This window comes from Schistocerca serialis, chromosome 7 (genome assembly GCF_023864345.2).
Source record: "Schistocerca serialis cubense isolate TAMUIC-IGC-003099 chromosome 7, iqSchSeri2.2, whole genome shotgun sequence".
Lineage (NCBI taxonomy): Eukaryota > Metazoa > Arthropoda > Insecta > Orthoptera > Acrididae > Schistocerca > Schistocerca serialis.
In genome coordinates this window covers 525,372,263-525,387,062 of record NC_064644.1, presented here as the reverse complement: position 1 = coordinate 525,387,062, position 14,800 = coordinate 525,372,263, and the positions used below count along the sequence as shown (strand labels likewise).

The following is a 14,800-nucleotide window of genomic DNA, read 5'->3' as shown; positions in this document are numbered from 1 at the left end:
CACATTACGGAGCCAGAAAATGTTTTCTTATACTGAGACAGAACTGTTATTTTGCGAACATGGAGAAACGCATTCGACGAGTTTTAGCGTCATGTAAAATCTGCCAGAAAGCTAAATCAGACACGACTTCACATATTCCTCCGTTACATCACATTGTACCCGTTAAATTGAGACACATGGCCGCTGTAGACATTTTTGGTCCAATTCCCAGAACTAATAGAGGTTTATGCTACGTCTTTGTCGCTGTTGAACTCACTTCGAAATTTTTTACCTTCACTCCGTTACGCAAAGCTACTGCTAAATATATTTCCAATGCAATTTGTAAAACATTTTTTGTTTCATGTAGGGCATGTATTGAAGTAATTTCCGAGAATGGATCACAGTTTCGATCTGCGATAGGGACACGTATGTCACGAACAAGAAATATTTCTCCGATCTATATATCCAAGTATCACGCTTCTTCGAACCCTTGTGAACGACTAATGAAAGAAATTGGTAAACTATGTAGAATATACTGCCATAAAAAACATATTGATTGGGATACACACATACTCTCATTCCAGAATGTAATTAAATCCATACCAAATGAATCTACAATGCTATCTCCGACTGTTATATTGATTAATGTTGAACCACCTAACAAAATTAAAGAATTACTATCTTTTCCTACATCTCGTCGACTACGCCACCATGAAATAATTAACATTGTGCTCAAGAACATCAAACGTGCCGCAGAGCGCCGGAAAAGACAGAAAAAGCAGGTTTGTAAACGCCATGACTTTCGCATTGGACGGAAGATATTAGTACACACACACACTATTTATCCAACAGAGTAAAGAGTAGATGCAGTAAATTTGAGCTTCTATACGCAGGTCCATATCGAATTCGCAGCGTTCCTCACATCAATGTAGTACATGTCGAAACTTTGAGAACCAGAAAAAGCAAAGGCAATCACCATGTCTCCAATATTAAACCCTTTATTGAATGAACATACTTTATGATTTATCACACTGTAATGCCATTTCCTGATATTTATATGGCCACTTATGCAATTATATTTATGTGACTACTTACTGATAATGATCGTATTTTTTTCTTGGCAAGTGCCCGGCAAGGTAAGGTTAGCAGGTCGCTTTTCTTGTCGTTAGACATCAGACCATGCACATTTTCCATTTTTTGTGTATGTATGATTGTTTTCCTATCGAAAGTAGAATTTTTCTCTGTATGCACTATGAAATCTTTAAGAAGTAACAAACACCAGTTGACATTGACATTTTGCCTTATGATATCTCAACATCTTGACTATTTTACATTTTTTGCTACTACATTATGATACTGCGTGTACATTTCTTGCACTTGAAAACTGTCTATGTTTTTGCCATAATACGTTTTCTGTCATGCTATGCTGTATGCTTAGTTATATCACTAGAAACAAGTTTTTATTTAATGGGTATTTGAATTAAATGCAAAACTTTAATCCATATTCATCATTTTCAGAAAGCAATAACATGTAAAAGAAATAAATTAAACAAACCACAGTGGTTTACTATGAAATGGAAATTTCACCATCGGCATGAACGAAAGAAAATGCAATACCGTATCATGAAGAGTAAATGGATCAGAATTAACAAGCATTAACATAAATATACTATACACACTGAATAATAGCAGTCTTGACTAATTATTTTTCTTTCAGAATACGAGGTGATCATTGCAGGCTGTCAGACAGAACTAGAAATGCTAATTTTAGTGATGAAATATGCTAGAAGTAAGAAACACAATACTATGAATAGTTGTATGAAGTAAATGGTAATACGAATAATGAATAATGAAGTGTCTATTTTTTGCAGATGATAATAAATGATGATGAATAGTTATATGAAGAATATGATAATACGAATAATTAAGTTTTTCTTTGCAGATGATGATAATGATGAATTTTATATATTTTCTATTAGTTAAGAGATGCTATTTAGTTATTTAAGTATTTGTTGCAGTTCCTTTTGACAGTGTCATATGTCGCATAGTATAATGACTGAATGTTTTTGGAAAGACAGCTAGAGAACATACATATTAAGTACACATTTCATTATATTTTGATTAAAGTTCAGTCTTGATCAAGACTGAACTTTAATCAAAATATAACAACTAATTGATCACTGCTTTCCAAAAATGTTTACCAAAATTGTACACATTTCATTACCAGTTAATTTGAAGTTTACTACTTTTCAGCATAATATACTTTTTTTCAGGTCAATAATCCACTTTGTATTTTTTCCATGATATTAATATGCTATAAGCAGTTAGTTATGAAACCTGTTCTAATACTTGTACTTTTTTTACTCAGTTGTGTCTATGATTTATGAATGTTATCACACATACTGTACTTGTTTCATAACCTTGCTACAGCTGACTCATGACGAATGATGTTATTAATCCTTATTTCCAGCAATAAGTCAAAAGCAAATATTTTCATACACTAGCAATTGACTACCGATCCCAACGCAGTGCATTGCTAGCACAAAAAAAAAAATATATTACCAGTCCCAACTATTACCAGCATACAATTAATAATGCGATATATTTCTAGTCCTGAATATAATGCAGATTTCTCTGATGTATTGAATCCATTACATCTACGTATTATTGGACTACAGACCTTGAGTAATAGTTACAATGTGTTACATTTTAAATATGTCTTATGTCACTTACATGATATATATAAACACTAGCAGATTGATGCTACATGCAATAACTCTTGCTTTGAATGATGACTTCTCAATAATACTGAATCATGTTTTGTAATACTGTACAAATGCTATAGCAATGATCGCTGTAATGAGATGACTTATGCATAACTGAATGCCAATGACTACTGCAATGAGATGACATAATACCAATAATTACTGTAATGAGATGAGTTATGAATAATGTTTTGTAATACTGCATAAATGGTGTGCCAATGATTATTATAAAGAGATGACTTAGGTTTAAATGCTATGCCAATAATATATGTAAATAATATTTTGCTATGCTCTATAAATGCTATGCCAATAATTACTGTAATGAGATGTCTTATGATGCCAATGATTACTGTAATGAGATGACATGATGCCAATAATTACTGTAACGCGATGAGTTATGAATGATGTTTTGTAATACTGCATAAATGCTATGCCAAGGATTATTATAATGAGATGATTTATGCATAATTGCTATGCCAATAATTTCTGTAAATAATATTCTGCTATACTGTATAAATGCTATGCCAATAATTACTGTAATGAGATGAGTTCTTAATAATATTTTGTTGTACTCTATAAATAAATGCCAATAATTACTGCAATGAAATGAGTTATGAATAGTGTTTTGTAATATTCAATACTTGCTACATGTTTACTAACTGGCCAATGAATGCCACTGATTACTGTAATGAGATGACTTATGCAAAAATGCTATGCCAATGATTACTGTAATGAGATGACTTACGCATAAATGCTATACCAGTGATTACTGTAATGAGATGACTTATGAATAATGTTCTGTAATCCTCCATACATATTGCTTAAATACTGTGTAAATAGCCAATGAATGCCAATAATTATTTAGATCGGTTGATACACTAGTGTAATTCTGAGTGATGACTAGCATAAGACCTAATGTATCCTTCACCTTCTGACCTAATTACCAACAATTACTGCAATATCTGTATGTCTTGTCCCTCCTCATGATCATGGAGCACTATACTTGGTTTTTGCACTAATTCTACATGGGTAAAGAGTATGGATTCTACAAGAACGTGGTGTTGACATATCAAGCTGTCCACCACCTTGAACGATGGAGATGTTATTATGGTCCTACTGTTTGGTGTACCTAAAGTACCACCAAAATGATAACATAGACTATTAATACAACATTTCAGTGTCTTGGCTACACTGATAAATACTTCATGGAAGAGAACTTCACATTGTCTCACTTGGTGTTGTGCTTCTGTAGAAAGATACGGACTTTCAGCACAGCTACGTGCAACTCACTGTGCTACAGCCATGATCCTATCCTTACCATTCCTTTCCTGGTTCTTGTAAAATGCTAAAGAGTTTTACAGCGTGTGTGCACTTTATTTCACTCCTTGATGTGTTTAATTCACGTAAAAATGCTAAAGACTTTTACACTGCGTGTGCACTTTATTTCATTTCTTGATGTATTCAGTTCTTGTAAAATGCTAAAGACTTTTACAGTATGTGTGCACTTCATTTTATTTATTAATATGATCAGTTCTCCTAAATATGCTAAAGACTTATACAGTGTGTGTGCACTTTATTTCAGTTCTCAATTTGTTTAAATTCTTGTAAAATGGTAAAGACTTTATTTCATTTCTCAGTATATTTAAATTCTTGTAAAATGGTAAAAACTTATACAGTGTGTGTGCACTTTTATCATTTCTTAATATATTTTCTACCCACTGTGTATGCACTTTATGTCATTTCTTAATATGTTCTGTATTTATCAATAGTGTTATATATATATATATATATATATATATATATATATATATATATATGTATTGGTGTGACGTCATAAGCGCGTGACTGCGTGTGAGATCGCTCTCTAAGTTTTCATCTATTTTTAGTTTTCAGATATATATTTTAACTGTTTTTGTGATAATATTTACTATATAAGTGACTTATTAGTGGTTTCTTCATTCACCTCTGCATTTCGTGTGTTGTGGCCTGATATTTGTGAGTGTTTCGTATCGAGCAACTTAACCTCTTACCCGTGTTTACATTCCGCGCTGACCAGTTGCAGCTGTAGCGGCGCATCGAAAGCTAAGTACTAATTAATTGTTTGTGTATAGTAGTTTATTTAGGAACTTTAGTAGTCTTCAACCTTTGTTCTTGGTGTTTTCCGGTGAAATAACTTCAGAAGAAATTTTTGCGAACTGCTTTCAGTTTCGTTACTGTCATTAGACGTTTGATTTTCTTTCTGTGTTAGTATTTTGTTATATTCTCATTTGTTGTTGATTAATACTGTCAATAATAGTAGTTACTTCCCTTGTAGAGCAAGTTTGTGATAATTGTAGTCAGTTTTTAACATCTTCTTATTGTAGTAGCGGAACTTAGATAAAGTTGTTTTCTTGTTTCAATAATTGTAAAATTTTACCATGAGTGAGAAGTGTGGGCTTTGCCGTAGGTTCGTGAGTAGTGGATTGCGGTGTGAGACTTGTTCGAAGTATTTTCACTGGGGGGAATGCAGTGGGGAAGCCAGTGGGCATTCTGGTGAGATCCTCTCCTGGAACTGCAGGTTATGTAGCAAGAGTAAGTTGATAGAGGAGCAGGAGCGTAAGATCTGTGCCCTTCAGGTGCAGTTGAAAAACGCACAGGAGGAGCTAGATAGGATGAGGAGGGAGAAGGGGGTTGGGGAATGGGAGCTGGCTGTTGGCAAGAGATCTGCTAGGAGAAGGAGATTTTCAGATAGTTTTACTATTGGTGTTTGTAATAGATATGACCAACTGTCAGAGTCTAGTGGAGAGGAATCTCTAGTAGCTGTAGATGTAGGAAGTATGCAGCAGACCTCAGCAGTTACGGTGGCTAGGACAGTTGCAAAGTCTAAGAGAAAGAAGAAGGTTCTGCTGTTAGGTAGTTCTCATGGTAGAGGTGTAGGCCAGCAGTTGCAGGAAGTTTTGGGGAGTGAGTACCAGGTCACCAGCATTGTGAAGCCTAATGCAGGATTGGCTCAGGTGACTTTTAACATAGGGGGGTTATGTAGGGATTTTACTAAAGAGGATCAGGTAGTGATTGTGGGTGGGGCTGGTAATAGTATTGATAGGGATGGGAAGTATGACATAGATGGTGACCTGGAAAAGATAGCCACTCAGACTGGCAACACGAATGTGCATTTCGTGGAACTGTTTCAGCGTCACGATCGGCCTCATCTTAATATAGCCGTCAGGCGTAATAACATGAGACTTGGGGGTGCGCTGATGACAGAAGGCATGAGTCACATTTCAGTGGTGTCGATGGAGTCTATCAGTAGGACGGGTTTCACTAGACATGGCCTGCACCTCAACAGGTATGGGAAGGGGAGGTTGGCAAAACTTATAGGTGACAGTATAGGTGGGGGTGGTGGGATCACTCATGGGAAAATTCCGGTAGTTGTGGGTGTTAGAGCTGTACCTTTTTTAGATTGAAGTCAGCTGATAGGTATTCCTGCTTAAGGGAAGTCTCTCTAACAAAGAAACCACTTTCTACAAAGCTTGGGTATCCGATTAATGAGGGAATTAGTATATTTCATCGAAATATACAAGGTATTCGAGATAACGTTAGTGAACTGCTTATAGATGTTGACTCTGAAATTATTGGTATATCTGAACACTTCTTAAATAAGGAGATAATTCAGAGGCTTCCTTTACCAGGATACAGGTTGGCTGGCAGCTTTTCTAGGAGCTCTTTGCGGTGTGGGGGAGTAGCCATGTATGTGAAAAACGGTATCCCATTTGAGTCAATTGATGTTTCAAAGTACTGCACTGAAAAGGTGTTTGAATGTTGTGCAGGTGTGGTTAAATTTAGTGGAGCTAAACTTCTTACTGTTGTTATTTATAGATCCCCAGACTCCGATTTCACAACATTTTTGCTAAAGCTAGAGGAGGTTCTTGGTTCACTTTATAGGAAATACAAAAAGTTAGTTATATGTGGTGACTTCAATATTAATTGTATAAGTGATTGTGCAAGGAAAAGGATGCTGGTAGACCTCCTTAATTCATATAATCTTATGCAAACCGTATTCTTTCCAACGAGAGTGCAAGGGAACAGTAGAACAACCATAGACAATATTTTTGTTCATTCGTCATTATTAGAAGGGCATTCTGTTAGCAAAAAAGTGAATGGCCTTTCAGATCATGATGCACAAATTTTAAGTCTAAAAGATTTTTGTGCTTCAACACATGTTAAATATAGTTACCAACTTTTTAGGAAAGCTGATCCAGTTGCTGTACAGACTTTTGTAAACCTTATCAAGGAACAAGATTGGCAAGATGTTTATAGTGCTGATACAGTAGACGATAAATATAATGCTTTCCTCAAGACTTTTCTCGTGCTCTTTGAAAGTTGCTTTCCGTTAGAACGTTTAAAACAGGGTACTAGCACAAACAGGCAGCCTGGGTGGCTGACTAAAGGGATAAGAATATCTTGTAGAACAAAGTGGCAATTATATCAAAACGTTAGAAACAGTCAAAATCTAAATGCAGCAGCCCATTACAAACAGTATTGTAAGGTGCTTAAAAAAGTTATTAGGAAGGCAAAAAGTATGTGGTATGCAGATAGAATAGCTAAGTCTCAGGATAAAATTAAAACCATATGGTCAGTCGTAAAGGAAGTGGCTGGTCTGCAGAGACAGGTCGAGGATATAGAATCAGTGCGTAGTGGGGATGTCCGTGTTGCTGATAAGTCGCATATATGTACAGTACTTAATAATCACTTTCTGAATATAGCAGGTGAACTAAATAGAAACCTAGTCCCAACAGGGAATCATATAGCGCTCTTAGAAAAAAGTGTTCCGAGACTGTTACCTGAAATGCTCCTCCATGATACTGACAAGAGGGAGATTGAGTTAATAATTAAATCACTAAAGACCAAGAACTCTCATGGATATGTCGGGGTATCTTGCAGAATACTGAAGTATTGTTCCACGTATATTAGCTCAGTACTTAGCCATATCTGTAACTTTTCCTTTAGCAGTGGTCGGTTTCCTGACCGATTAAAGTACTCGGTAGTGAAGCCACTTTATAAAAAGGGAGACAGGGATAATGTTGACAATTATAGACCTATTTCTATGCCATCGGTGTTTGCTAAAGTTATCGAGAGGCTTGTATATACAAGGTTACTGCAGCATTTAAATTCACATAATTTGCTGTCAAATGTACAGTTTGGTTTTAGAAATGGCTTAACAACTGAAAATGCTATATTCTCTTTTCTCTGTGAGGTTTTGGACGGATTAAATAAAAGGTTGAGAACGTTAGGTGTTTTCTTTGATTTAACGAAGGCTTTTGACTGTGTTGACCACAAAATATTACTGCAGAAGTTGGAACATTATGGAGTAAGGGGAGTAGCTTACAATTGGTTCGCCTCCTACTTTAAGAACAGAAAGCAGAAGGTAATCCTCCGCAATATTGAGAGTGGTAATGATGTTCAGTCCCAATGGGGCACTGTTAAATGGGGCGTTCCCCAAGGGTCGGTGCTGGGGCCACTGCTGTTCCTTATTTATGTAAATGATATGCCTTCTAGTATTACAGGTGATTCAAAAATATTTCTGTTTGCTGATGACACCACCTTGGTAGTGAAGGATCTTGTGTGTAATATTGAAACATTATCAAATAATGTAGTTCATGAAGTAAGTTCGTGGCTTGTGGAAAATAATTTGGTGCTAAATCACAGTAAGACTCAGTTTTTACAGTTTCTAACCCACAATTCAACAAGAACTGACATTTTAATCAGACAGAATGGGCATGTTATAAGCGAGACGGAACAGTTCAAGTTCCTAGGCGTACGGATAGATAGTAAGCTGTTGTGGAAAGCCCATGTTCAGGATCTTGTTCAGAAACTAAATGCCGCTTTATTTACCATTAGAACAGTATCTGAAATAAGTGACATTTCAACACGAAAAGTAGTATACTTCGCATATTTTCATACGCTTATGTCATATGGTATTATTTTTTGGGGTAATTCTTCTGATTCAAAAAGGGTATTTTTGGCTCAAAAACGGGCTGTTCGAGCTATGTATGGTGTAAGTTCGAAAACCTCTTGTCGACCCCTATTCAATAGTCTGGGTATTTTGACATTGCCCTCACAGTATGTATTTTCTTTAATGTCGTTTGTTGTTAGCAATATTAGCTTATTCCCAAGAGTTAGCAGCTTTCACTCAGTTAATACTAGGCAGAAATCAAATCTGCATGTGGAATGCACTTCCTTGACTCTTGTGCAGAAAGGAGTGCAGTATTCTGCTGCATCCATTTTCAATAAGCTACCACAAGAACTCAAAAATCTTAGCAGTAGCCCAAACACTTTTAAGTCTAAACTGAAGAGTTTCCTCATGGCTCACTCCATCTATTCTGTCGAGGAGCTCCTGGAAGAGATAAAAAATTAAGCAAATTCCAGTGTTACATTCTTGATTTTCTTTATTTAAACTAACGACTTGTATCATTTTATCTGTTTCTACAATCGTGTTATAATTTCATGTATTGACTCGTTCCATGACCATGGAGACTTCTCCTAAATGTGGTCCCACGGAACAATAAATAAATAAATAAATAAATAAATAAATTTACTCTGTGACTGTAGACTTAGTAAACTAAATGGATTATAGAAAAATTTGTTGCTCATGGCAAGTCCAATTGTCTGACCATCGCTGCCAAATTTTTGCCCCCCCCCTCCCCCCCCCCTTATGCAAGAGGTCCATGATTAAAGAATTTTGTTGCTAGCACACTCGAGCAGATGTAACTTTGATGGATTGCTCATGTGCTGCCTGCAATATGTAAGCTATAAAGAATCTCAGACCAGAGAGCAGTGTTGTATGCAGTAGGAACTGTGTAGCAGTAGGATTAAGTAGTTCCTCGCCATCTGTTGGCTGGGCCGGTTGTGTGGAGCGATGGCGGAGCCTGAGCGATATAATCTAAGGTAAAAGCAGCCTCGCGCGTATGTAGTATTGTTATATCAAGTCCCATGTAAATTTTTAAAAATACCTGTTAATAATAATCTTTTTTATAAAGATTAACTTTTGACAATCATTGATCTCAATTTAAAGAATTTACTAATTCCTCCAATCCATGGTCATCCCGATTATTGTAAAGAAAAATCAGTTGTTCTTTTTATGCATGACAAATCTATCGGCCAGCATTGCACTGGGCTGTGCCAGAAAAATTTATTATAAGAGCAGATATATATGCGTTATCCGGCGACTTCACTACGGTAAGAATTTTCGATTTATTCAGAATGATTTTTCGAAAGTATTTGTGGCTGCGAATACAGTTACTGACCGATGTTGCTCCTTAGTTTAATTATTTATTTATTTAATTTTTTAAATTAGTTCCTTAATTGATATTACAATTTGAAAGATGGTTCGCTCAGCCTTTATGTAACATTGTAATTGATTATATTTTAGTGCTATAAATGATTTTTGGGAAAAAAAGTTATTGGCCTAAGTTCGATTCATGACTGGTGTAAATTTTTAAACTAAGATGCCTGTTCTACGAGCGTATCCGTGTAGAGTGAAATACATAAATGTGACAACAATTTAATTTGTAATTTTGAAATTTAAGCGATCTTTGTTAACAATCTTTTCTAAAAGTCGAGTAATTAGGAAATTATATTTGCTATAAGAACAGTATTTTTGAGCGGGTTATGAAATCTATATAAAAAAGGCAATTTCCTGTGCCACTGACTCACTATCGCCTAGTCCAAACGCCTAAGCATAGAAACTTAAACTTTGGAGAGTGTGTTGATCTTATACTGTAGGCATCGATTAAGAAGGGATTCTTCGAAATCCCTGCATTCTCCAAAGGAAGGGTTTAAGTTAACAGATGATTGTCAACGACAGAAGTAGTTTTTGCTATGGCATTTCTGCATTAATGTGGAGATTTCCTCAGCAGATGGAGTACAACTCTCATATATGATTTTCGTTAACGATGAATCAGTGTCTTGTGTATGCTGTTGTTGTTGTGGTCTTCAGTCCTGAGACTGGTTTGATGCAGCTCTCCTTGCTACTCTATCCTGTGCAAGCTTCTTCATCTCCCAGTACCTACTGCAACCTACATCCTTCTGAATTTTCTTAGTGTATTCATCTCTTGGCCTCCATCTACGATTTTTACCCTCCACACTGCCCTCCAATACTAAATTGGTGATCCCTTGATGCCTCAGAACATGTCCTACCAACCGATCCCTTCTTCTAGTCAAGTTGTGCCACAAACTTCTCTTCTCCCCAATCCTATTCAATACTTCCTCATTAGTTATGTGATCTACCCATCTAATCTTCAGCATTCTTCTGTAGCACCACATTTCAAAAGCTTCTATTCTCTTCTTGTCCAAACTATTGCCGGCCAGAGTGGCCATGCGGTTCTAGGCGCTTCAGTTTGGAACCGCGTGACCGCTACGGTCGCAGGTTCGAATCCTGCCTCGGGCATGGATGTGTGTGATGTCTTTAGGTTAGTTAGGTTTAAGTAATTCTAAGTTCTAGGGGACTGATGACCTCAGATGTTAAGTACCATAGTGCTCAGAGCCATTTGAACCATTTGAACCATTCCAAACTATTTATCGTCCATGTTTCACTTCCATACATGGCTACACTCCATACATATACTTTCAGAAAACACTTCCTGACAATTAAATCTATACTCGATGTTAACAAATTTCACTTCTTCAGAAACGCTTTCCCTGGCATTGCCAGTCTACATTTTATATCCTCTCTACTTCGACCATCATCAGTTATTTTGCTCCCCAAATAGCAAAACTCCTTTACTACTTGTGTCTCATTTCCTAATCTAATTCCCTCAGCATCACCTGACTTAATTCGACTACATTCCATTATCCTCGTTTTGCTTTTGTTGATGTTCATCTTATACCCTCCTTTCAAGACACTATCCATTCCATTCAACTGCTCTTCCAAGTCCTTTGCTGTCTCTGACAGAATTACAATGTCATCGGTGAACCTCAAAGTTTTTATTTCTTCTCCATGGATTTTAATACCTACCCCGAATTTTTCTTTTGTTTCCTTTACTGCTTGCTCAAGATACAGATTGAATAACATTGGGGAGAGACTTCAGCCCTGTCTCACTCCCTTCCCAACCACTGCTTCCTTTTCATGTCCCTCGACTCTTATAACTGCCATCTGGTTTCTGTACAAATTGTAAATAGCCTTTTGCTCCCTGTATTTTGGCCCTGCCACCTTCAGAATTTGAAAGAGCGTATTCCAGTCAACATTGTCAAAAGCTTTCTCCAAGTCTACAAATGGTAGGAACGTAGGTTTGCCTTTTCTTAATCTTTCTTCTAAGATAAGTCGTAGGGTCAGTATTGCCTCACGTGTTCCAATATTTCTGCGGAATCCAAACTGATCTTCGCCGAGGTCGGCTTCTACCAGTTTTTCCATTCGTCTGTAAAGAATACGCATTAGTATTTGGCAGCCGTGACTTATTAACCTGATAGTTCGGTAATTTTCACATTTGTCAACACCTGCTTTCTTTGGGATTGGAATTGTTATATTCTTCTTGAAGTCTGAGGGTATTTCGCCTGTCTCATACATCTTGCCCACCAGATGGTAGAGTTTCGTCAGGGCTGGCTCTCCCAAGGCTGTCAGTAGTTCTAATGGAATGTTGTCTACTCCCGGGGCCTTGTTTCGACTCAGGTCTTTCAGTGCTCTGTCAAACTCTTCACGCAGTATTATATCTCCCATTTCATCTTCATCTACATCCTCTTCCATTTCCATAATATTATCCTCAAGTACATCGCCCTTGTATAGACCCTCTATATACTCCTTCCACCTTTCTGCTTTCCCTTCTTTGCTTACAACTGAGTTTCCATCTGAGCTTTTGATATTCATACAAGTGGTTCTCTTTTCTCCAAAGGCTTCTTTAATTTTCCTGTAGGCTGTATCTATCTTACCCATAGTAAGATAAGCAACCTTACATTTGTCCTCTAGCCATCCCTGCTTAGCCATTTTGCACTTCCTGTCGATCTCATTTTTGAGACGTTTGTATTCCTTTTTGCCTGCCTCATTTACTGCATTTTTATATTTTCCCCTTTCATCAATTAAATTCAGTATTTCTTCTGTCACCCAAGGATTTGTACTTGCCCTCGTCTTTTTACCTATTTGATCCTCTGCTGCCTTCACTACTTCATCCCTCAAAGCTACCCATTCTTCTTCTACTGTATTTCTTTCCCCCATTCCTGTCAGTTGTTCCCTTATGCTCTCCCTGAAACTCTGTACAACCTCTGGTTTAGTCAGTTTATCCAGGTCCCATCTCCTTAAATTCCCACCTTTTTTGCAGTTTGTTCAATTTTAATCTGCAGGTCATAACCAATAGATTGTGGTCAGAATCCACATCTGTCCCTGGAAATATCTTACAATTTAAATGCTGGTTCCTAAATCTCTGTCTTACCATTATATAATCTATCTGAAACCTGTCAGTATCTCCAGGCTTCTTCCATGTATACAACCTTCTTTCATGATTCTTGAACCAAGTGTTAGCTATGATTAAGTTGTGCTCTGTACAAAATTCTACCAAGCGGCTTACTCTTTCATTTCTTACCCCCAGTCCATATTCACCTACTACATTTCCTTCTCTCCCTTTTCCTACTGCCGAATTCCAGTCACCCATGACTATTAAATTTTCGTCTCCCTTCACAATCTGAATAATTTCTTTTATTTCATCATACATTTCTTCAATTTCTTCGTCATCTGCAGAGCTAGTTGCCATATAAACTTGTACTACTGTAGTAGGCGTGGGCTTCGTATCTATCTTGGCCACAATAATGCGTTCACTATGCTGTTTGTGGTAGCTTACCCACACTCCTATTTTTTTATTCATTATTAAACCTACTCCTGCATTACCCCCCTATTTGATTTTGTATTTATAACCCTGTAGTCACCTGACCAGAAGTCTTGTTCCTCCTGCCACCGAACTTCACTAATTCCCACTATATCTAACTTTAACCTATCCATTTCCCTTTTTAAATTTTCTAACCTACCTGCCCGATTAAGGGATCTGACATTCCACGCTCCGATCCGTAGAACGCCAGTTTTCTTTCTCCTGATAACGACATCCTCTTGAGTAGTCCCCGCCCAGAGATCCGAATGGGGGACTATTTTACCTCCGGAATATTTTACCCAAGAGGATGCCATCAACATTTAACCATACACTAACGCTGCATGCTCTCGGGAAAAATTACGGCCGTAGTTTTCCCTTGCTTTCAGCCGTTCGCAGTACCAGCACAGCAAGGCCGTTTTGGTTAGTGTTACAGGGCCAGATCAGTCAATCATCCAGACTGTTGCCCTTGCAACTACTGAAAAGGCTGCTGCCCCTCTTCAGGAACCACATGTTTGTCTGGCCTCTTCTGTATATTTTTGTTTAAATGTAAGGTACGTTTAAATATAAGAGGCACAAAGTGATTTTGTCCCAAATAATCATACATGATGACGATTAATGGAATGTACTTCACATGGTTGTTAAAGTAAGAACAAGAGGGGCACATAATTAGATGCAGCCAGTTGGTGCAGATTCAATAATGCATTTAGTATCATGAACCCAATCCTTCCTATATTGTGAGTGTAGAAAAGCTGGCCAATTTTGTAAAAATGTATTTAAGAAAGCTATGAAAATAAATGAATAAGCTGAACACTTGATGAATTAAGAAAAGTGTAAATGATGACTAACTGAAACCCTTAGCTGCCGACAGGTGTTGTTGATATACCTCAATGTGGACAGTTGAATATGTATGCCCCGACCGGGACTCGAACCCGGGATCTCCTGCTTATATGGCAGACGCTCTATCCATCTGAGCCACCGAGGACACAGATGAATAGCGCGACTGCAGGGACTTATCCCTTGCAGTCTTCCCGTGAGACTCACATTCCCAACTGCCCACAATTCTATATATGTAATGTACCTTATAGACATTTGCCCATTCACTCATTACTCGCGCACGCTTTGGCGATTCCCGTAAGAGTTTGGACAAGCTGTGCGCATTCGCACATACGAAGGTCAATGGCTGGGTAGCCATGTAAGCAGGAGATCCAGGGTTTGAGTCCCGGTCGGGGC

The 14,800-nt window shown here is 37.4% G+C and overlaps 1 non-coding gene across 1 annotated transcript; it reads right to left on the bottom strand.

Annotated features, from left to right (window-relative positions):
- Nucleotides 1-14,478: 14,478 nt before the first annotated feature.
- On the bottom strand, nt 14,479-14,552 carry Trnai-uau (transfer RNA isoleucine (anticodon UAU)). The gene has a single exon. It is a non-coding gene; the product is annotated as a tRNA-Ile (tRNA).
- Between the last annotated feature and the right edge of the window lie 248 nt (nt 14,553-14,800).